Consider the following 22,143-nt stretch of genomic DNA (forward strand, 5'->3'; position numbering starts at 1 on the left):
ACTTGTGTCAGTTGAATATTGGACCAAACTAGTTGTGATGTCACAAATCAAACTCGTAGGCCTCTTATAATCAGATTTTCAGTGAGCACAGAGAAACTTTCCACTTTCAACAGATGAATGTGAAAACAGCCTTCCAGTGACTATGTTTACACATACACTAATATTCCATCATTATTCCAACAATGACAATATTCAGAATTTGATACGGGTCATGTAAACACCGTATTCCTTTTGGATATTCCGAATTAGGCCTGATTAAGATTAAGATTTCTGATTAAGACGGTCAGCTCTATGCGTTGTAAACAGACTAAGTTCACAACACTTTGCAAGGCTGGGATAGAGATGCATGATGGGCTGGTTGGTTCTGCACAGGCAAAATGACATATGCTGGAGCAGGAAGGTAGAGGAGAGGAATGAAAGGAGAGTGGGTAGCTGTTCAGGAAGGGCTGGAAAAACAGAGTGCACCTTCCCTACGACAGGTTCAGAGGGGATTGGTTATTATCCTGACATGCGGCCATGGACTGGCGGTGATGACTCTACTCAGCAGTGTAGTAAACATCATGGGACAACTGAGGTACTGGATGTGCCTGTAACTATAAATTTATAATCTCAGTCATATCAATATCACTTATAAATATCAGGCAGCAGCTCACTAATGTTTTTCACCTCACTAATTTACTTCACTGCCTGCAGAGATCTTGTGATTCCCGTTCCCACTGGAGCAGTGGGAAACCCTGAAAACCCTCTGCATGTAAATGGGAATATTAGTGGAATTTTAATTTACATTAGCAATGTAAACAGCTTAGTAGGAATAGTAATAATATAATAATAATAATTTTTTGGAATGAGGGCAAAAAACTGAACATTTAGTGCATGTAAACAAAGTCTTTGTCAAACTCTGCACATACATCAATCTGCACATTGAAGTTCAAACATTCAACTGTAGGAACATGAAGAAAAACATATTTTTGAATGGTGAGGAACTTTAACAATAGGTGAGGCTGAGTTATTGTCCAAAATATTTAGCTATAGCATTGAATGTCTATCAAGTACCACTTTTACAACTTTTAAAACTAGCATTTTTTTTTACCAACTCATGGACTCAATGTTAGCTTAATTAGCTAACTAGGTACAGCTGATCAAACCTGCTAGCAGTTATATCAGCAAAATCGATGGTTGCTGGCTAGAAATGAGAAACCTGCTTTTATAAGGAGTGCTCTGACTACTTTAGCCTACAGTTGTGACCACGCAATGATGATAACGCTGCTCTTATTCGTAACCTGCAACATCTTGACTCAGATCTATAAGGGAAGGTGTGATTGTGTGAGTCTGTAGCTAGTAATAAAACAGCCAGCAGGATGTGTGGCACATTTGAAGAGACTGCTCAATACTGTTGACTCACTAACTCATTTCTCTCTCTCCCACTCAAAGTAGGAGACAGGGTGTGTAGAGCTGAAGCACATTTTGGCGCAGCTGCGAGATCCAGAGGCAGCCGAACAGCTCAGTACCAGAATACTATCAGAGGAAAGAACAAAAAGCTCAAGGTCTGATTTTCATCTCTCTCTCTGTCTCTCTTCTGTTTTATCTTTCCCTCCTCCCTACAACTTTTTTCCCAGTCAAAGCATCTCTCACACTCTGTCACACAAACACACATTTTTTCAAGTTTTCTTCTCGTGTTTTAGGCTTTTTTGACCTTTATCTTCATTTCTCTTGTAGCCCTGCATGTTTTTCCACTGCTGTCCCTTTCTGTCTTGTTCTCTACATCTCTGTGTCCCACCTCTCCCCACCACTCCCATGTCTCTGTCTCACTTTCTGTCTTTTACTCTTTCACTTTGTCTTTTTTGTTATTCTGGTATCTCTGACCACTGGCACAGAAATGGTACTTGAGGCTCAGCGGTGCCGTAGTGGATATATTCCTGCGGTGCATGTTAAGGCAGCAGTATTTCCCATCAGCCCCAGAGTGCCAGAGTTTTTTTTTTTTTTTTCCCCTCTCTGTGTCTGTCCTCGCCTTCTGTTATCCTCACAGTACCGCTGCCACCATGTCCAGCAGCTCTGCCTCTCCACTCGCTCATCCCACAGAGGGCTTTCAGGGCTCCCATAAATCATTTCTCCCTCACAGACTACTTCTGAGTTCAGGTCAGTTCACTTAAATGAATAATTAGCCCCCACCACCACCACCTACACCACCATCACCTAATTAAGAGCTCAACCATAAAGAACTACTGCGTCTGAGTTTGCAACCAACATTTGAGATTTTAGAAATCCCAGAAGAGTCCTTTGAAACTTCTCATTCAGACACCATGAAAACATTCATATGAATTCTGGGCCAAAATGAAAAAGTTGCATTCGTTTCTCTCTTTGTGACACACGTGCAATGTTTGAGGAGAGATTTTCAAAATACTGCAGGAGTGCAAAATATGTTAAGTATCTGTGCTTGGCAGTACAGAACTGTACAGGCACGTCGAATATAAAGCCTACACATGCCCAGAGGTGGAGACATTCTGAGCTCAGTTCTTTGATAATTTATTACCAAGCTTAATTAAATGTGGACCTCCAGCGTTTTTGGCAAGGGTTTAGCTAAACAAGCTTGCATTCAGGCAATTGCAATGCTAATATGTAGTAAGCACCGTTTAGGCCTGCAGTAAGCCAAAACTGAAAAATGTGTCTTTCTGAAAATAAAACAGCTGGCTTCTTCATGTGTAATGCTGCTAATTAATACAACCATTTTTTGCTTTGTTGGCTCTTGGTGCAATCATATTATATCAAATGGAAAACAGATCTCTTGATGTTTGCCTACAGTAAAATGGTAAAGTTACAGTGATTGGCACAGATTCAAGCCTTTATCAACTAACAGAGACAGTTTGGATTCTGACATTAAATGACAAATAGCTGTAAATAAATGCCTGCCATGACAAAAAAAAGAATGAGATTAAAGAAAGCCCTTTTCCTTTGCTTTTCAGCTTCATTGCTCCATTGTGTAGCAGGGGACGCCAGCGACAGTTGTGATACTAATTTTTACAATAATTGAAGAACAAACAAAGACAAAAAGCAAAACCAATTTGTTATACTATAAAGTTGGATGAACAGGTTTTACAACTGATTTGATGAACTCAACACAACTATGTTTTGCAGAGACAGTTTTGTTATTTCAAAAAATGAAATAAGTCTGAAAGTGTTCATTTTTATCATTCACAAATTGATGTGATTATTATTCTTGTCATCCATGACTGCTCTTAGCTTTTAACACCACATGTAAGGATGCTAAAAAAAATAGAGACAGATATTGACACCCAAAATTGTAATTTGTGCAAAAAAAAAAAAAAAAAAAAAAACGGAATGCATATTTTGGTCCCAGATAAGAAAATTAAAAAAAGGTCAGACAGAGAGCACCTATGAGTATTCAATAATCAACCAATGTGTAGGCAATTAATGACACACTGATGCTGCATTTTTGCGTGATATCTTCTACCCACATTAAGTCTCAGTTTTAGCCTTTAAGATCAAGGGCTGAAACAGAATCCACACACATTAAACAGCAATGGAGTGAAACAGCAATACAACAGTACAGCCAGTCATGGTGATCAACAAAGAACTACTGGGAGCTGACAGGTAGAGCCAAATGGCAGCACTTGTTCTCCTGCTGCCCATCAGTGCCAACTAAAACCACGTCACTAAACTGCAGCGAGTTTCACTGTTGTTCTGTTTTGTCTGATTCAGGTGCTGATGCCAGCGCAGGGAAAGAGCCAGAGAATGTGTATTGAAATGTGTTTCTAAAATTGAAACGAAAAGAAATTAGTTTCAAGGTCTAATTATCACAGGATCATCTGTGGAGCCACTCGTCACTGTGCTGCAGCTCGCCAGTGCATATCATCATGATCTTACTCAAACACATGGGGACACCCCTATCAAAGGGGCTGCAGCTCAGTAACTATTCAGTGACCATTGGCAGTGCAAGGTGGCTTTAATTACTTGCACTTATGATAATGGCACTTGAGTTGTTATGCGTAACTATCATTCTGTTTCAAACACGCTTTGCCCTCTCAATATACAAGGCTAAAATGGCAAATCCCAGTACTGTAACTACACCTCTTTTCATGACACTGACATGACGACACTTTTAGTCATATCAGTTTTTGTGTGCACGGTACAGCTTTGCTCCAACGAAAAGACAATTTCTCTTACACAATGATGTTTTTTTCCCGTGCCTAGTTTGATGATAAGACTGGAAGGAAAGGCGCTATGCAATGTGGGCGTCTAGGAAGACACAGAATTGCATTATCTGCCGCAGTGTGCTCAGACCAGGTCAGCAGCCCATATCTCAGGTTCTGTGTATTTTCCTCTCCTCTTTTGATTGTCTTTCAGAACAAAATGTAGTTTTTATAAGAGTGGCAATGATCACTGTAGCTGTAGATCAATAAGTGTTTGTTACAACTGCCCGTAGGTTATATGGTTTTCCCTTTCAGCAGATTGAATCTTTACAGCTACGTAGGCAGCAGGACAGTCACTCATCACCTATACACACTACATAAAGCTGTTGATGCTGCAACAGTGAAAATGTGTTGATGTGGCTGTGCAGGACATGCTGCTCAATGTTATGTCCATGCTTTTTTAAGTGGCAGGAGAGTAGCTGAATAGTGGAGGTGAGGGACGAATTGAAAGAATTCAAGAGCTGGTAGTATAAAAACCTCTGTCTGGCTGTTACTTTAGCTGAACTCTAAATGGAAGCGGTACTGGAAATAATGTTAGTGCTATACCATCATCTCTCTATAGGGAAAGCAAGGCAGTACTTAAGGTGATGGTGTAATTGTTGGTGCTGGTGCACAAAATGCAGTGATAAACACAGGTCAGGATGGAGAGGTGGAACTGCAGCCTTTCATACAGTTGAGCAGGCTCATCCAAATGTTGATATACATTTCAGTGCAGGTGGACATGAACATGACTACCTAAAGTTTATAAAAGTCCTAAAAATCAGCAAAGCCTATGTGTAATTGAACAAATAGTGCAATTATACAGAGGAGGACTGTTGATTACTGGGTGTTTCTGTAATCTGTGTTTTGATATAGCCAGCAATATAGTGTAGAATGCTGCTGTTATACTAAATATAGCTAGTGCTGCTGACAGAAAGCATTAGAGCCTGTATGTGTTTTACCTGTTTGTTCCCAACTACATAAAAATACACACTGCAACAACAAAACATGCAATGCCATGTATGTATATACTTTCTGTCAGGATGCTGCCGTGGCACAGTGTATACTGTAGGCTAGCTGTAAGCTAAACTGACTGGACAGGTCTGAGTAACCACAGAGATCCTTACAATCCATAAAGGAACATGTCTGCTCTGTAGGACAGGCTCTTTTTTTTGCAAGACATTGACAATTTCTCAGTCAATATAAATGGCACCGCTGGGCTTATAATTTTAATCGACTACACCGGCTGCCAGCCCTTAGTGGACATCCACATCATTAGGGGCGAAATGTCCCTTTAACAATGTGCTATGTAAAAAAGAGAGCAGCAGACCATCAACATTATTGTAATTGAAGGGGAGACTGTCACAGCTACGGATTCCACATACAGACATAATAATATGTAAGGTTGTATTAACAAAATTCACATTTTATACATTAACATGAAAAATAAAAAACTGAAATGCTTGTAAAGATCATTCAGAAACTGTCCTCAACTTGTATCATGCAAACTACTACAGCATAAAGACAGTGCAGCATATTCAAAAATGTAAATCATTATGTCTTATCAAAAGATATAGGCAAACAACAGGTGACGCATTGTACCTGTTTGCCTCTGTACACCAACTGACCAACTTGTATTTCTTCCCGAGGCAGAAACACGGCAGCTGAACACGGTGGAGTACAAGATTAAGCAGTACGAGAAAAAGAGTGAAAGGTTGACCAATGAGCTGCAGAACATGAAGAAGAAAAATCAGCAGAATAAGTGAAATTGCTCAACTAGGTAAGTGCGTCAGCCCCCGAGGAGAGAACTGAATTTGAACTGTGCAGGGGACACAGAGAGGGAGAACATGTAGCACTGAATAGAACTTCGGTTGTACAATGACTGTTTGCTTTTTGAGATGTGTCTGCTTTGGGTGTCTTCCTTGTTGTGTTTGTAACTGTGGATGACCTTCACTCTGGGTGATCAGCAGCTGTCAGTGTGCGCTCCAAACGATATTTCAGATCATAAAATCAGATGAGGGAACACAGAGGCAACTTAGGTAGAAAATCAGACAATCAATGAGGCAGAGTAACGGCTGACCTTTCTTTTTTCCTTACCTACCATCATTTGTCTGGCTTCTAATAGAAACTGCGCCATGGAAGATTAAACAGTGATATGTGGCTGGCTCTCATTACGGGCTCTTACAGAGGCAAACGTGCCGCTGAAGATGTCCAGTTGAACCATGTTTGTATGTGAATCATCTGTGGCTTCTTCCTTGAGAATATCCACTCTAATCAGATTTTAAGTAATGAAATTGAAGGCTTACCTCCACAGCCCTGTGTTTTCTGACCTTTGCCTGACAGGAGAGGCTTTGTAGTTACTTGTTTACCCAAATATTGACTTGTATCTCTCTGCCAGCACTGACAGGATACCCAATTTTTGGCCTGTGGAAAGTAATTGAAAGGTTTTTCTGTTATTCTAGTAATTAAATCACTTGCATCTTTCTATACACAAACACTGTCATAAGGATGCACTAGCACCCACAAACAAATGGATGCAGCCCCACTGCACATATGATTTAATCACACTTCTATTTCCTGTCAACATGTCAAATAATTCATGTCCTCCAAAGCCAAGATATGGAAATCTTTAGGAGGAATTAGAAAGCCCACCTAGTCCTTGTTGCTAGGCTCCCAAGTGCTCTCCATCATTTCAAGATTTACTTGCTTGCGTCATTTTCATTTGCAATCAAGTGCTATTCCCAAAACTGTGAGCATGACAGATATTCTCATATTTCTCCACCCTCAGCTCGAGTTAGAGTATACAACATCACAGCTGATACAAACAGGAGACATTTGTTTTGGAGAGCAAGTGCATGATGAAAGAGACAACCTACTGGAGGGAGGAAGTTGGCCCACCTTGGATAATAGCAGCAGATTGAAACGCCATACTTGGTCAACCTCTCAGCCATCTGCTGGTACCAGGGGAGTCTGGTGTGTAGACCCCCCATCGGACCAGCCCCAGCCCAGGCCTGGCCTGGACTCTGTTCAGGTGGCTGCTACATATGCTGTCATCTCTGAACCGATGCCCAATTACACTCCGTCTGATGTGTTTACTGCCTGAAACAAAACACAGTTTGATTCACAGTTGTAGAGTGGAGCAATTTGGACTAAACTGGGAACAAAAAGGGAAATCAAGGGTGAAGGATGATATCGAAAGTTTGCTAATATGAGCGCAGTGAGATTGGAGAGACTCTGAGGTCATTCATCTTACGCCTATTCTTTTTCCCTCTTCACTAGATGAACGTGCACAGTGAAGCTCAATCACCCAACTGAAGGAACAATAAGCATAACACATTTCTGAGTAGAGATGACCCCTTGTCACTGGTTGCATATGTTTAGGAGTTGCAAGCAGTTCACGCAAAGAGTGACGTCCCCTTGTGATTAGAGGTCTGAGAAAGTAAAAGTCCAACAATTCATAACAAAAATTGTACAATCAGGATTTTACAAATACTGAGGCCATTAATCCTTCTCGTGGCTTGTTATGGATAAGAAGTATTTTTTGACCAGTAGGCTTTCAATTGAACCATTTCACCATATCCAAACTCGTTTCTTAAAAAGTTACAAAAGGTATATATTCTTTAAGATATGAATGAAAGAGAAAAAGGAAAGCCCTTAAATAAAACTTAATGATTTAAGTATTTGATAAACAGTTAATTTCATTTTATGATTCAAATATGGAATCTGTGATAATATCTTTCATCACATATTTACTGCATATAAGGTTATTTACATGGCTGTTACCATGTGTAACTTTTAAGTTCGGTGAAAATCAGGCATAAATTGCAAAATCTTCACATCTCCTTGAATACCCAGATAACAAAACTGCTGTGGCCCAGATCCAGCCCACACCCGACCCTTTTGGTACTTTCATCCAGCCAACATACTGCATGGAATGATGGCACTCGGGCGGTCCGCTTCTGTTTCCCAGATCTGGGCCGCAAGCAAGCCGTATGTCAACCAAGAGCAAACCAGATAAACCAGAACTGGCCCAGAGCACACATACCTGAGAGCACCACATCTTTACCAAAAAAGGCCCACATTTGATTTGGGATATTTGGGCCATATTTGCTATTTTACATCCATTTTGTCTGGGCCAGAAGAAGGCCAGCAGTGCTGCATCATTGCCTGAAGTGGCCCACTTCCACATTCTATCTGGGTATAGAAAGGTGCCCTCAATAGTAATGACAACATCATTTGGTTTGGTCCCCAGACATGTCCTAATGACTGTGGTGATCCACTCACATTTTTGTTTTTGTGAATCTCAACAGTTATTGGATAGATCGTCATGCAATTTGGTATAGACATTCATGTTTTCCACAGTATACATATTCAGATGTGTCAGTATGCTTCATCCAATGTGCTTGTTGAAGGAAAGTAGGGGGAGCTGCATGCGTCTGACAATTCCTGTAACTTACTGGGAGGGATAATCTGACATTCATGGCCACTTTACACACTGACTTCTCAGGTGTGTGCAGGTGACGAAGTGGGCAGGATTTGAACGTCTCTTTCAGCACTACAATCAGAGTGCTTCATTCACTTTGTATGTGCAATATTATGAATGCCTGTTACCACTAATATCCCCTATACCTACAGTCTCCAACATCACCACATTTAGATCAGGCTCAATCATTTTAGATTCAGATCAGTGAGCTGCTGGACTTGCTTTTGAATAAATAAGCCCCTCAGAAGCATTTCCAAAGGCTCATGATGTGAAATGTTAAACACAGAACTTTGGGACAGGCGCTCAGGCAAGGCCGTGCTAATGATGTCAGTGTTGATTATTTTCCCTCACTCAAGTACTTCTGCAGGTCTTTAATACAGAGAATTAAAGAGAACAATCTCAGCTGTTAATTGTGTTTTTTTAAAATAATTTAAAAAATTGGTTTTGAGTGCCAGCGTGGACTTACGGGTCAGATAACGCCAGATGACTTCTGCTTTGAAACACTGCCTCATTTAAGTTCAGCAAGTCACAGTGTGAAGTCAGCATTATGCTTTTTTTTTTTTTGCAGTGCAAATGATCAATGCGATTCAAATTTAGTAGCTGCTACTGTGGAAGTAAACCACGGCCTTATTAGTGTACAAATCATCAGCTGAGGAGGAACCCCGCAGTATGTCTGAGGGATTGGAGTTGTAAAACCTCCATCCACTCCAATCAGAGACTGAATCCAGGCCCGTCTCAGCTGCTGACCACAGGGTGAAATACTACTTGTGCTTGCGAGTTTTACAGTGCCTTGATTAGCGTATGTTAGCTGCACACTCTTGCAGCCGTGCCTACAACCTTAATCACCCGGCAGAAAATCTTTGAGGGCTTAAAGCAGCAATTACAGTAAAGTCAATCGATAATGACAGGTTTTAGAGGAGACCAAATGACTTCTAATGGATTTTAAAAGGTGGCATAAATAATGCACAGGCTTAGGTGTATAATTACGGCTGACTGCCAGCTGCTGTTTAACCAAATGTATGTAAAGAGAGACCGTTCCCTCCCCTCTTTTTTCAAGCACATAAAAAAGAGGCAAAGCACCATATTAAGGTCGACCTCTCTTATGCAGCACTATGGCCGAGGAAAGCCAAACTGTCACTGCAAATTAATGGTATCCAAAAGCCAGCACTTCCATTTCAGAGTGCTTCCTCTCTGGACGCTGCACGCAGACCAGGGCGCTGTCTCCATTACTGCGCCAGGGAGGTTTGATGCACCAGATCCAGCCGGGCTTATTTCAGGCTGTTCACCCCAGCTGGCCTCTGTGGTGTCCCTTCCGCCGAGCACTCCCTCAGCATGGCTCCAGTACACCCCCGAGAAAATATTTACATCTGCTTGAATCTGTGTGTCTGAACCTGACGTTCTGTGCGCAGCGCACCAGATACTAATCAAAGTCATGGTGTTGATGTGTCTAGACAGGTTTATTTGAACAGCTGGGACAATTAGAAATGAGAACAGTGTAAAGCAAGCAGATCACAAGAATTAGTGCCAATATCACACATAAACATTTATTTATTTTCACGCTTCTGGTAGGCCTTTGTCTCAAGTTAGAAAGAGATAAGAGAGATATCATTTATGCCCCTCGTGATGACTCATTGTTTTCTCCTACTTCATTCCCTCTCAATCAGCTGTGCTCATGAAGTGTATCGTCTGTTCTATCAGTGAAAGAAAAGCATTTTCCCTTGTTCTTGCTCTTCTTGTTCGTCGGCATTGATGCGGAGGAGCTGTGAGGCATGGGATCTGACTCGCAGTAACCATAACATCATAACATCATCTCAAACTATGCCCCTTAACATGCAGCAGAGTTGCTTCCACCACAGAATGATTTACTCAGTGTGGCAAAGATCTATATGTCAGTGACATCTCAGTCAGATGTCAGGAGCCATGAGGATGAGGAGGGGAATAAAATAAAGATGAATATTGCTGACTTGCTGCAACTTGCCCAGATCTAAGGTCAAAGGTTTTTCTTCTAAACTGCATGCGAGGCAAAGGACTATAGGGACTTTGCCTTTGGAAATGTAGTTTAATGTCTAATGAGGTTGGACTTTGTTTAGAATAATAGTGGTGACCAATATAAATGTAAATGTAATGTATCTAACTGTAACTAATAGGCTTCAAGAAACTGCAGGAGAAAATGTGTCAATGTTGGTTAACTCTGGCACATTTATTCACTGTATGTGATGAATATAGACAAACATATACAAATTTCTTTAAAGCTACTGTAATCCATATTTTTCATATTAACAATAGATCAAAAGATGTGAAGACATGATTTTAAGACGTGATTTTAAGATGTAGTGACGAACCTACACATAATTATTTACCACTCTACAGTTCCCTTCATCTCCCTTCAACTAAAAAAATACAGAGCTTTTTGGCGTCTTTTAGCTCATTCTTTTGGTTTTCTGGCCCTAAAACTTCACTCTGAAGCAGACTGCTGTTTACTGCAAAAAACAAACAAACAAAAAAAAGAGCTCAGCACTAAATAGCTGATAGACAAAGTTAGGGACTGGCTGGTGAACACAGAAAAGGATCTAACTAAGATTTCCCTCAGGAGTTGGTTAAAGACCAAAACAAGAGCAAAAGTGAGATTAAGTATTGGACTTACAGTTGTCAAAAGGCCAACAACGCGTCTTACATAAAAAGCTATGTTCCTCTGTGTCTGGGGCAATTGTTTGCTAACATGTTCACGAAATATATATTTTATGGGGTGAAAATGGTCCCATTTACACTTGGTATTAACATGTGCTCTGTATCTGGATACATTGTGTAGATAATGACATGCAGTCCATGGGTCTTTGCATTTACACCTGGTATTAGAATGATTTCTTGCTTTTTCAATTGTGTCTGCACTAAAATTGGATCTCAATATGCTAATTAGCTAAGCAGAGCTGGCAGACTTGTCAACAAACATGGCGCATCCCAAGTTGAGGGAACTGCTGTCACAAACAGACATCATTCATTTCTAAATCACTTTTTGCGGGGGAAGACTAGCTGCTTCTACTACTTGTAGCTTTTATGAGCTTGCTTTAGTTGGCAGGAAGTGGTGAAGCAGGGTGACCTTTAAATTTACTGGGCCGTTTTTTTTGTTATGAATATGGTTATGCTGTACACAGTGCAAAATGGCAGCAGTGCTACTGCAGCGCCATCTAGCTGTGGTTGTCAAAAAAACACCAGAGTTATGTCTCTTGTGCTTCTATACTCTTTGATATGAGCAGCCAAGTGGTGAGTTGCCAAAACGTTCTGGGTGGAACTCGTGTTCTAGAATTATTGTTCCACACGATGAGTAAATGGATTATTAAACTATTTTGACAGTAATCGCTTGGGTCATGAAGCGTATTCTTAGCATGACTGCATGCACCGAACTGTAACCTCTGTACTGTGACGGTTCAGGACGAATACAAGTGCAGTTACACCCCTACAAATAACACAATGTATAAAATTATGAGATTTCAGCACTACTCCACACATGTTCTCTAATGCAGCCATGAAGTTTAAATACTGTAGACCAACAGTGTTTTAAGGGAAGAAGAGGCTTTTGAACAGCTTCTCTATTGACAGTTTTCTTTTTTGTCATTCCAATGCCATAGATTGACACATAAGATTAAGGGAAAACAACATGCCTGAAATTGCTATTTTTTCTAACTTATTTCATGAGTTTGCCAAATTAATGATAAAAAAGGTTATAATACAGAAATATATTGTCTGTGGGTTTATATTAATAAGTTTCATTATGATAGAGGAACAAGATTTATTTTTGTTTCTATTTAACTGTGGTGCCTGACCTTAAAACACATCCACTAACACCCATGTTAAGGTTATTAAGAAATTTCACATAGGCTTGGCTTTGTTGCAAATTGGGCCCACTAGTACAGAGAAAATAGGCTAGATGATATGAAGTAGGGATGTGAATGGATAATTGATTATTGGTTAATTGCCATTAATAATTCAACTGATTAAAAATATATTAACCGATAATGAAGACGAGGGACTTGTGGTATAACGGTCAGAAAATGTTGTGTAGATTTGCTGTAGATTTGCTGTAGTTTGCGGTTGCGCCACCAGATGGAGCCTCTTACTTTTAATGAGATTGAGTTACAGGTGTTTGGCGACTGCCTGTAGGCCGCATAAACTTTAAACAAATGCAACTCCCTGCCCTCCGAGGCAGACAAAAGTTGCAACGTGCCTCACTGTGTCGTGTTGATGAACACTGAAGCGTAAAGTTGTGAAAATTCAGTGTTGTTGTTTGGCCAGTTTAGCTATCTGAGGCTCATGTTAACGCTAAACTAGCATCTTGAACATAAGTAGCTGCTCTGTTAATGCAGGCTGAGAGCTGACTGTCAGCAGCAGGACTCACATGCTCCCAACAAAATCAACACAAAAGTGATGACCTATATAAATGACACTCCCTCTGAGTGTAAACACATTTAAGCAGTGGCAGTAAATGGACTGATAAAGTTGAAGCAACAGTATTGTTCATCCGTGTGTTATTTTCTTTTAATAATAACATGTTATTTACTCTCAATTGGTAGGCTAAACATGAACTTGCCAGGGGCAAGGCTAAAGTTAGCTGGCCAGCTACCACCTGTAGCAAACCGTTACCTATCAATCCATCATTTATGTTAACTTGTTTTCACTGATTGAACATTCAGCAGCAATAATACGAATCGTACCGCTGTTATTCCATCATATCGAATTCGGATGTTTGATCTGTGATCTATGAGCTGAAGTTGAGTGATGTTTTGTGTTTAGATATCCCGCACTGGTCTGTGTCACACACACGCATGCTGTCAACAATCCCATTGGCTTGTGAGTGTGAAAATCCATGAAGAACAACATCTGGTTAGATGTTTTACACCATCAAAGTCCACAAATGTGGGAAGTTCTCTGTCTCTCTCTCTCTCAACATCGCCACACCAATATTTCAAAAACTCATCGGATCTACACGAATCATGTAAGTTACCTATTTTAAATTCAAAATGGTGAATTTCACTGAAAGGTGACAAGTTTGAATGTCTGTATTTAATCTTTTGTAACAATTATGGCAAAAATAGGCTATTTTTAATCGTTTTTTAATTTTATATCACGCATTCTGGAAATCATCTTGCAACCCCCATCGGTGTCTTGCGACCCCAACTTTGGGAACAATTGCACTAGAGCACATCACTCAGCACAAAAGTCATGCTGTGAACCTTAGATTGATGCATATTTTACTGCAGAACTCTAGAATGTGTGAAGTGCCGACCATGTACATACACCTCATTGTCCTCCTTTGATTCTGTATATATTATACAGTACTAACCCCCCACCTTGCAGAAAAAAGAAAAGTAGAAAAAGTATTTCCTTATGTAAGTCTCCTCTCTTTTCCCTCATTTTCTACCTCCTACAATTCCAGACTTCCACCACTCACCCTCCTTTTCCATTTACTTCCTGCCCTCTGCTCTCCCTCCCTATCAATCCCTCCATTACCCTTCTTGTCTCACCTCTTGTCCCTCATGCTTGGGCTTTGACATGGTGGCGGTGACAGTGGCAAAGAGTAGCGAATATTAAGGGAGGTTTGCGTGTGTGGGTGCTGACAGAGAAATGTGTGTGTTTCCACCTGTTTTTAATGCCATGGGAAATTCTTCTGGCTTATTTCCAAAAGTGAAAATCTCAATCCTGGAAAGAGAAGCAACACAACAGCTAACTGCAGCTCTTCAGTGTTCAGAGCAGTCTGAGCCTACAGGGAAAGTGCAGCTTTGATTTTCAACTCTTGTTTCCCTCAGAGGCCCGGGGAAGGTTGTGTCCATTAGGGCTGAGGTTGGGTGTCTTTTTATAGAGTCCGGGGTCAATTATAATACACATAGAAGATTCATCAGTGCTGAATGTCAGAGTGATTGAGGAATCAAGTTCTCAGTGGCCACCAGCAGTGTAGATCAATGTAGATCTACAGTCTCTTTTGAGCAAATTGACTGGAAGCTATTATGACTCATCGCCCTCTTTCAGTGAGGTCACCCCTCTGTTAAATTAGTCATGCAGCTCACATGGAGACCTTTGACATTTCTATAACTTCAGCAGCTGAATGTTAATGCTCACATCGAAAGTCTCACCCAGAAACTTGGAAGAAGATTTTGAACTTCAGGATCTGAGTTTTTGAGAATCTGTCAAATTCATCTCTAACAGATGCAAGTTGGGATTATCTTGGCTTCTTCTTTCCACCTTTAACTTCAGTTGGTAATAAGCCTCCATCACTTTCTACATATATCGATTGTTGGCAAGTGGAGACAGCCAGCCTCACCTCTGTTTTTTTTCTAATCCTTCATTCTCTTCTCTTCAAAATGAGGGTCATCCATTTCCTTGGCTCACACGTGTCGAGCCGCTAATGACAATCAGAAAGTCAATGAAATCAATTAAGAATATTCAAACAGCAATTGGCTGATATGAGCAGGTAGCCTGTAACAAGATGTGTTCAGATACAGATCTAGTGTTGTCCATGAAATCTGTGCTGATTAGACCATGAAATTAAATCATTTAACGATACCGCAAGCTCTCTGTGTTTATCTTGATAACGGGTGCAAATTGACATTTTAAACTACATCAGCTGTGAAAATCATGAAGCAAGATTGCATCTTACTCTCAATGGAGCATGTATCCTCAGCACAGAAACACTTGTATTCCTTGATTCCTGAACAATTGAAAAAAAAAAAAAAACATGAAGGAAAAGTAATTATACTCTAACAAATTGCTGTAATTTCTACAGTAATGTTTTACAGTAACCTCTTGTTCTGTCACTTTACAAAGTTTAACGGTATACTGCAATGCATCATGGGTCCAAAATAATTACAGTAGCTGACAGCATTTTTCCACAGTAACATATTGTAAAATTACAGGCATGGTGTATTCTGACTGTAGACGATGCATATTACAGTATAGGCCAGTTCAGATCAGTGGTTCACAACGAGACTGGTTGCAACTTGCAAAAGAATCCCATGACGTCTCATCGTAAACGTTCTAAAACTGGACTGTTCACATCAAAGCAATGCATACAGACACAGATGACTGTTTCCATAGCAACGACACACTGGCATAACCCACTACTTTTGCATTGATACATTGTATTAAGTGGATTAGCTGGATTTCTATTTGTTTTTGATAGCCTACAAGCTACATTACTGTCTATGAACTTAAATGTTACCACCATGTGACTGGTGACTGGTGACCGGTGTTTTGTTTGTTGACGTTAGCTGACTTAACTCACAACATTAGCTTAACGAAAATGAAAAAGAACAAAATGCAACTTATCGGACACACCCAGGCCGCTTGCAATCAAGCAAAGGGCATTGTTTTTGTTTATTTTGTTGGAGTACATTTTTGAGCCACAATCATAAAGTGAATGCTGTTCTTCAAACAGTTGGATGAGCTAGTCCTCCCTCCCCTCTGTCTAGAAATCCACCATGTTTTCGTACTGGCCTGTGCTATTTCCTTATGAACAGCTGAAGAGAAATAGCTGTGTCCTTAAGTTCTAAAATTGCATTTGGTGATTTGAGAAAGTATGCCTTTTGAGACTCAAGGCAATGGCTTCAGACGCTCTACAACTAACCAATTCACACCACTGCAATTTTCTCTGCAACATTCTAAAACCATTGTGTCTTGCTGCGAATCACTGATCTGAACTATGCTTTAAATACTGTTGATATCAGATTGAACCGCACAAGGCAATTTGAAAGAGGAGTCTGACGTGAGAGCATGGACGCCTGGTAATTGGGGGGGGGGGGGGCATTGGTCATCCTCTCCAGAGAAAAATTGTAATTTGAAAACAAATTTCCTACATTTCTACACTACCTACTGCTCTCGGATTAAGTCCAGAAACAGCCACCTGTACTAGACTAGATTAGTAAGATTGAGGGTGCGGTGAGGTTGAGGAAATGATTAGCAGAAGAATGGTTATTTCATATTTGAAATTATATTTATAAAATCATCATGTAACCTAAAATGGTAGTGGGCTGCAGGCTACTAGGCCATCTTCAAGGTCAAACAAGGACAAACAATTTATAGAAATGAAATAGTCTTACAATACATCATAATATGATTTGGATAATTAAACCTGGTTAATCAATGTTAAACCTGAGGGTTGCCATTCTCAATCCTCACAAGGCATCTTCAAAGTCTAACAATTGCAACAAAGTAGAAACAATCTGGATGAATGAAATGGCCTCACAACAACTATCTAATTCTAGTCAAACCTGTTTATTTTACACACAGGTTCTAGTGGAAGCTATTCTCAATAGCGCCACTAGCTGATGTAGTTGTAATGTTATACAGGAATGAATAATCGTAACAGCAAAAGCAGATTATTTTAACCACCATTATTTCAAATCAAGGACTATTTTAATGCACGACTCAGAAGAATAATCATAATTAAAGCTGCAAGCAGCTATGATCGGGCCCTCGCGCCCATGTGTACATCGTGTCGGACGCAGTTGTCTCCAGACCCGGGCTGTTTTCAGATAGTGAAAGAGGGGGGTTAACATCACTTCCTTTGTTTGCTATTTTGCCTGCTGCTGGGGCTGCTTCATTGAAATGTCATAGGGGGTGCTATGGAGCCAGTTTGCATCATTGACTAAATATTATCATGTAGATGTGTTCAGGCCTGGACTGTTTTCAAATGTCAAGTGTCAAGCAGGCCTGACCATGTACACTAAAGTTATAGCAATTTCGTCTGTCATGGCAAAACATCAAAAGTTTTGCCAAGTTTGTGTTTCAAGTGTGTTTGTGTTTCACATGTGTGCCAAGTTTCGTATTTCATGGTGATTGATGTGTCGTCATGGCAATGGCGTTTGGTTATGGGTCATGACCTGCCGAATGTAGCATCACCAAGGTCTTACATCTTAGCTGAGTCAATTTCAGGTGCATCGGCCAAATTTCCTAGGAGTAATACAACAAAGAACGATGCATGATACTTCCTGTTGCCAGTAGGTGGCACTATGACTGTCACTAAATATGGGCCTGAACATGTATTCAGACCGGGACTCTTAACAAGCATATGAAATTTGGAAAAGATCAGACCACGTGGAGTGAAGTTATAAGGCTTTGAAATTTCAGGGCGAGACATCGAAATTCGCCGCGTCGTCAAGGCAACACCTTCTGACAAAAAGTCACCAACTTCATAATATACGATGTCCAAGGTCTTGAGGCTATTCTGAGTAAATTTGAGGTGGATCCCATCACCGTGCTACCCACAGAGCGTCAAAGTGTAAAACATGTAACTTCCTGTTGCCAGTAGGTGGCGCTATGACTTAGATCCAATATTGACACATGGATGTGTTCAGGGCGGGACTCTTTCCAAGTACAAAAGGTTTGGGTCTCTTAGGATCGTGCATGCCGGAGTTATGGTCATTTCAATTTTCATGGCGAAGGACCGAAATTCGCCGCTCGGCCACACCCCCTTGGCAATGTCGAAAACTCACTGTTATGATAACTTTTCATCTCCCAGGTCTGTAGATGATACTGACCAAATTTGAAGTTGCTTAGGTCAAATCCCTAGGAGGAGTTTGTTAAAGTTGGCTAAAAACGGCAAAATCGGTGTCAAAATCGCAACTTTGAACCAAAATGGCCGACTTCCTGTTGGATTTAGGGTATGGCTCCAGAGAGTTTTTGGTGTGCGTCATGATATATAGGCACACCAAATTTCATTGTTTTACGACGATCTGTATCGTGGGGCTCGAAGAATAATCATAATAATGAGTTGGGTGAAAGGAGAGATCATTGCACGGAGCGATGCGTCCTTGTATTTAAAAATGATTTCATCCAGACTCAGTTTCAGTTTCAGTTTTCAGTCCAAAGACTGAAAGCTCCATGTAAAGTGAATAAACGTGATGTTTCCTAGATGATGCTCGTCTGCCATAATGATGCAGTTTACACATTTTTATAAGTGCTGATATCAGAGTTCCACTGAGTGAAACATGACGCCAAATTTAGCTGTTTTATATATTTTACTTGTGAAATTACTATAGTTTGAAGCTTTTGAAAATTATATTGATATTATCTTGTTATCCTCAACAGTTGAGCTGAGGGCAATTACTATGTCAATTTTGATTGTATTTCTTTTAGCTGCAGCTAACGTTGAAAAAACACTGCTGCTTCCTAACTCTCTGAGACTCAATGTCTTAGGTAGTGTATACAGTTTGTATCTGTTGTAAACTGTTACAAATACTGAGACTATATGAAGGACATGCATTAGTTTAACAGTTTAATGTGAATATGTCTATGTGGAAAGCAGCAAAAAAAACATTTACATATGAATTATTATTTATATGTATTTATATGTTTATTTATGTTTATGCGAAGTGTTCCCAGCAACCCTTTGGATGCTAAGTGTCAAGGGTCAAGTGGTTGTGCCTCCACATCACAACTTTGTGGCTGGAATGACAGTAGAGGACTGCATTGGGATCAGGATCCCGTGGGACCCAACTCAAATCTCGTGGGAGCGGACGGTTTTGACTTTGGTGTGGGTGGGAGCGGGTGGTCAAAAAATACACTGCAAGTCCTGGGATTTAGCCAGTGTTGCAGACCGACTCTCACAGAGCTGGGCTGAGTGCTCAGTCAGCGCTCCTCCTGGTGCTCCTTGATACTGCTACCTGCTGCTGCTCCTCCTCACACACATACACACACACTTATGAGTGCGCACCACCTGCTGCTGCAACCTGCCGCTTCACCTGAATGAGCAAGGAACAGAAACACCAAACAAGGCATGCATATTGCATTATGCGATACCACAGGTTCTTACTACTTTTGCGCTCTTTTAGGAGGTAACAGAGGAGTTGCATGCCATCATCATTAGGAGTGCTATTCCTGATCAGTGTGTTAAAAGACACAGGGAAAGTAAACAAAATAAAACAACCTCAGCAAAACAAACACCTGTTCTAAAATAATAAGTAGGATAAAATAAATAAATACAATGTAATTTTGCCCTAGAACAGATGAACTTATTGCACTAGAATAATTGTAATTATTGCACTAGTATGAATGTAATTATGCACTAGAACATAATTTTGCTGTTATTACTGTAGCAAAATATAGGTATGCGTCTCTTTATTAATACTACACAATAAAATAATGTGTTTTCCTTGAAAGATGGGAGAAGACACAAAAATCAATGCCAATCTACTGTGTGGGTATGAATATTCAAAATGTTTGCGGGTATGGGCGGGAGGGTAATTCACACATTGCGGGAGCGGGCGGTAATTGTCAAAAATCCAACGGGAGAGGGATTAAGGAAACAGTCCTGCGTAAAACTCTAAATGGAAGCATTGTTTTCAAACTATTACAACTTCAATCTGTTGTACCAGGAGCAAGCATCCTCCACACTGAAATTCACTCAAAGGTAACTATGTGTTTGAAGTAGAATTCTGGTGGATCATTATTTTGTAAAGTTTGCTAACATGAGTAACGGATAAGATGTTAGTTTGACTTGCCAGCACAAATAGACAATCAAGACCATTCTCAAGCCAGGGATATGCTGCATTATAATGCAGTGTATGGCACAAGTATAAAGCAAACCTTCAACATGTTTAAGTCCAATTTTGTCCATTTCCAATCCAAATCCCTTTACCATGATTCTTTAGTTAAAAAAAGGTAAGTTGGCAGTTATTCACCCAAATGCTTTGTTTATCCCACTGCTGAACTAACTTGTACAATAATGGCAGACATTTTGGAAGTAGTTCTGCAGAAGGATAAACTGAGCATTTGGGTGAATTAACTGCAAACTTGCTTTTTTTTTTAACTCAAAAAACAGACTTCCAGTTTGTTTTTACTTTACCAACTAGCAATTTGTATGAGGTTTGCATTACCTTTGGCCATCATTCATGAAGTTTCTTTTAATGTGATTTTGTGATTTCAGATGTTTCATTGGAACCAACCCAACCAATTGCACCAAGACAGCAAAGCTGGTCAGCCAAAGAAGTGGGAGGGTGCATGAGAAGAACAACTCAGTCAGTCCTCACGTCTCCTCTCTCTTCAGGCGATTAATGGACTTTGAATGGCTTTGAGCATAACTCATGTGCAAAAGATGAGGACTTGCCTGTTCCCCACTATGTGAATGAAAATTGTTCTTATTCTTTTATTTACACCTGTTGCTTATATCTTAAGATTTAGGAACACACTGAAAAAAGGACATCTTTTATACAGTTAAAGCTACAATCATTAGAATCGGTAAGGGCTGATTTAGTTGAGGACTTAGCGAACTGAACTGTCAAAAAATGTAGAATGTAAATGCAATTTAATGTTGAATCTGTGGCAAGCCCAACTTGCTATAAATTACACACACATCCAGCATTAAAGTGATAGTTCGGATTCTTACCCCTATAGTGTTATTTGATGGTCCATGCGAGTGTAATATATCCACCAAGTCTGGTCCATTAACTCCCTCCCTGTTGTGAAAACCGACCGAATGGACCAAACTTGGTGGATGTATCGCAATCACATGGAGCAACAAATACCACTACATGAGTAAGAATCCGAACTATCACTTTAAAGTCAGCTGGTTATTGTTTTATCTGATTTTAATTGTAGCTTTAAAAAGGGTAAGAAGTCATTGTTGTAGCGTGGTTTAATGTGAAATTTTTGTTAATTAAATATTAAATATTAATTAAGTATTAAATATTAAATATTCAAATTAACATTGTCTTTCCTTTTGATGTGAGTTTGTTCTGAGTAGGTATCTATTTCAGGCTCTGATTTTAGGAGTTCAGAAAGAGGAAAGTCATCTCAGGTTCTGAAAGCTTTGTATCGAGTTTTAATAAAAGTTTTGTTTTGTTTCAGCATTTGTTGCAGTTTTATAAAAACATTCTACATGAACATATTGTATTGTGAAGTATTTACAGCTATTTACTGGCAGATCTAGTTACCTCAGTTAGTTAGTTAGGTAACTTCCATAATTTGAATAGAATACAAGATAATGTTGTAAACTAGATTACAATTGAAAAAAACAATATGCTGTAATTTATATGTAACAAAATCCTATAAAAAGGTATCCTGTAATATACTGTAATTCTTTTTACAGTGATTAACAGCAATTTACATTCTTTATTGGCAACTTTTTTGCCAGGTATTTACTGTAAATTCTACAGTCAATTATTTGCAGTGTACTTTGACTATTAAAACTTATTAAGAGCTGTTGTAACACAGTTTATCATGGAAATAAAAATTTTGGTTTTTACTTCTCCCCCTCAAAATCAGTGGTGGATTTATTCCTGCCTCATTGGTCCTTTGTTTCTCTGTGTACAAGCGTGTATGTGTGTGTTGTGGTACTTCCAGTGATTCTGATAATGCGCGATGAGCGATCGCAGCTTGATGCCAATTCTCATGTAAAGAATGCGAGGCAGGAGGTGTCGGGCAGAAGGCTGACAAGTCTGCAATAAAGTGTATGCAAATGAGGCCACAGGTTATTACATCTGCCAG

General features: G+C 39.9%; 1 long non-coding RNA gene across 1 annotated transcript; it reads left to right on the top strand.

The window, feature by feature from the left end:
- Nucleotides 1–1,782: 1,782 nt before the first annotated feature.
- Nucleotides 1,783–21,744, top strand: LOC122978899. The gene is made up of 4 exons (XR_006402768.1): nt 1,783–2,136; nt 4,210–4,302; nt 5,841–5,967; nt 20,585–21,744. It is a non-coding gene; the product is annotated as an uncharacterized LOC122978899 (long non-coding RNA).
- Nucleotides 21,745–22,143: the final 399 nt, after the last annotated feature.

Source organism: Thunnus albacares, chromosome 3 (genome assembly GCF_914725855.1).
Source record: "Thunnus albacares chromosome 3, fThuAlb1.1, whole genome shotgun sequence".
Lineage (NCBI taxonomy): Eukaryota > Metazoa > Chordata > Actinopteri > Scombriformes > Scombridae > Thunnus > Thunnus albacares.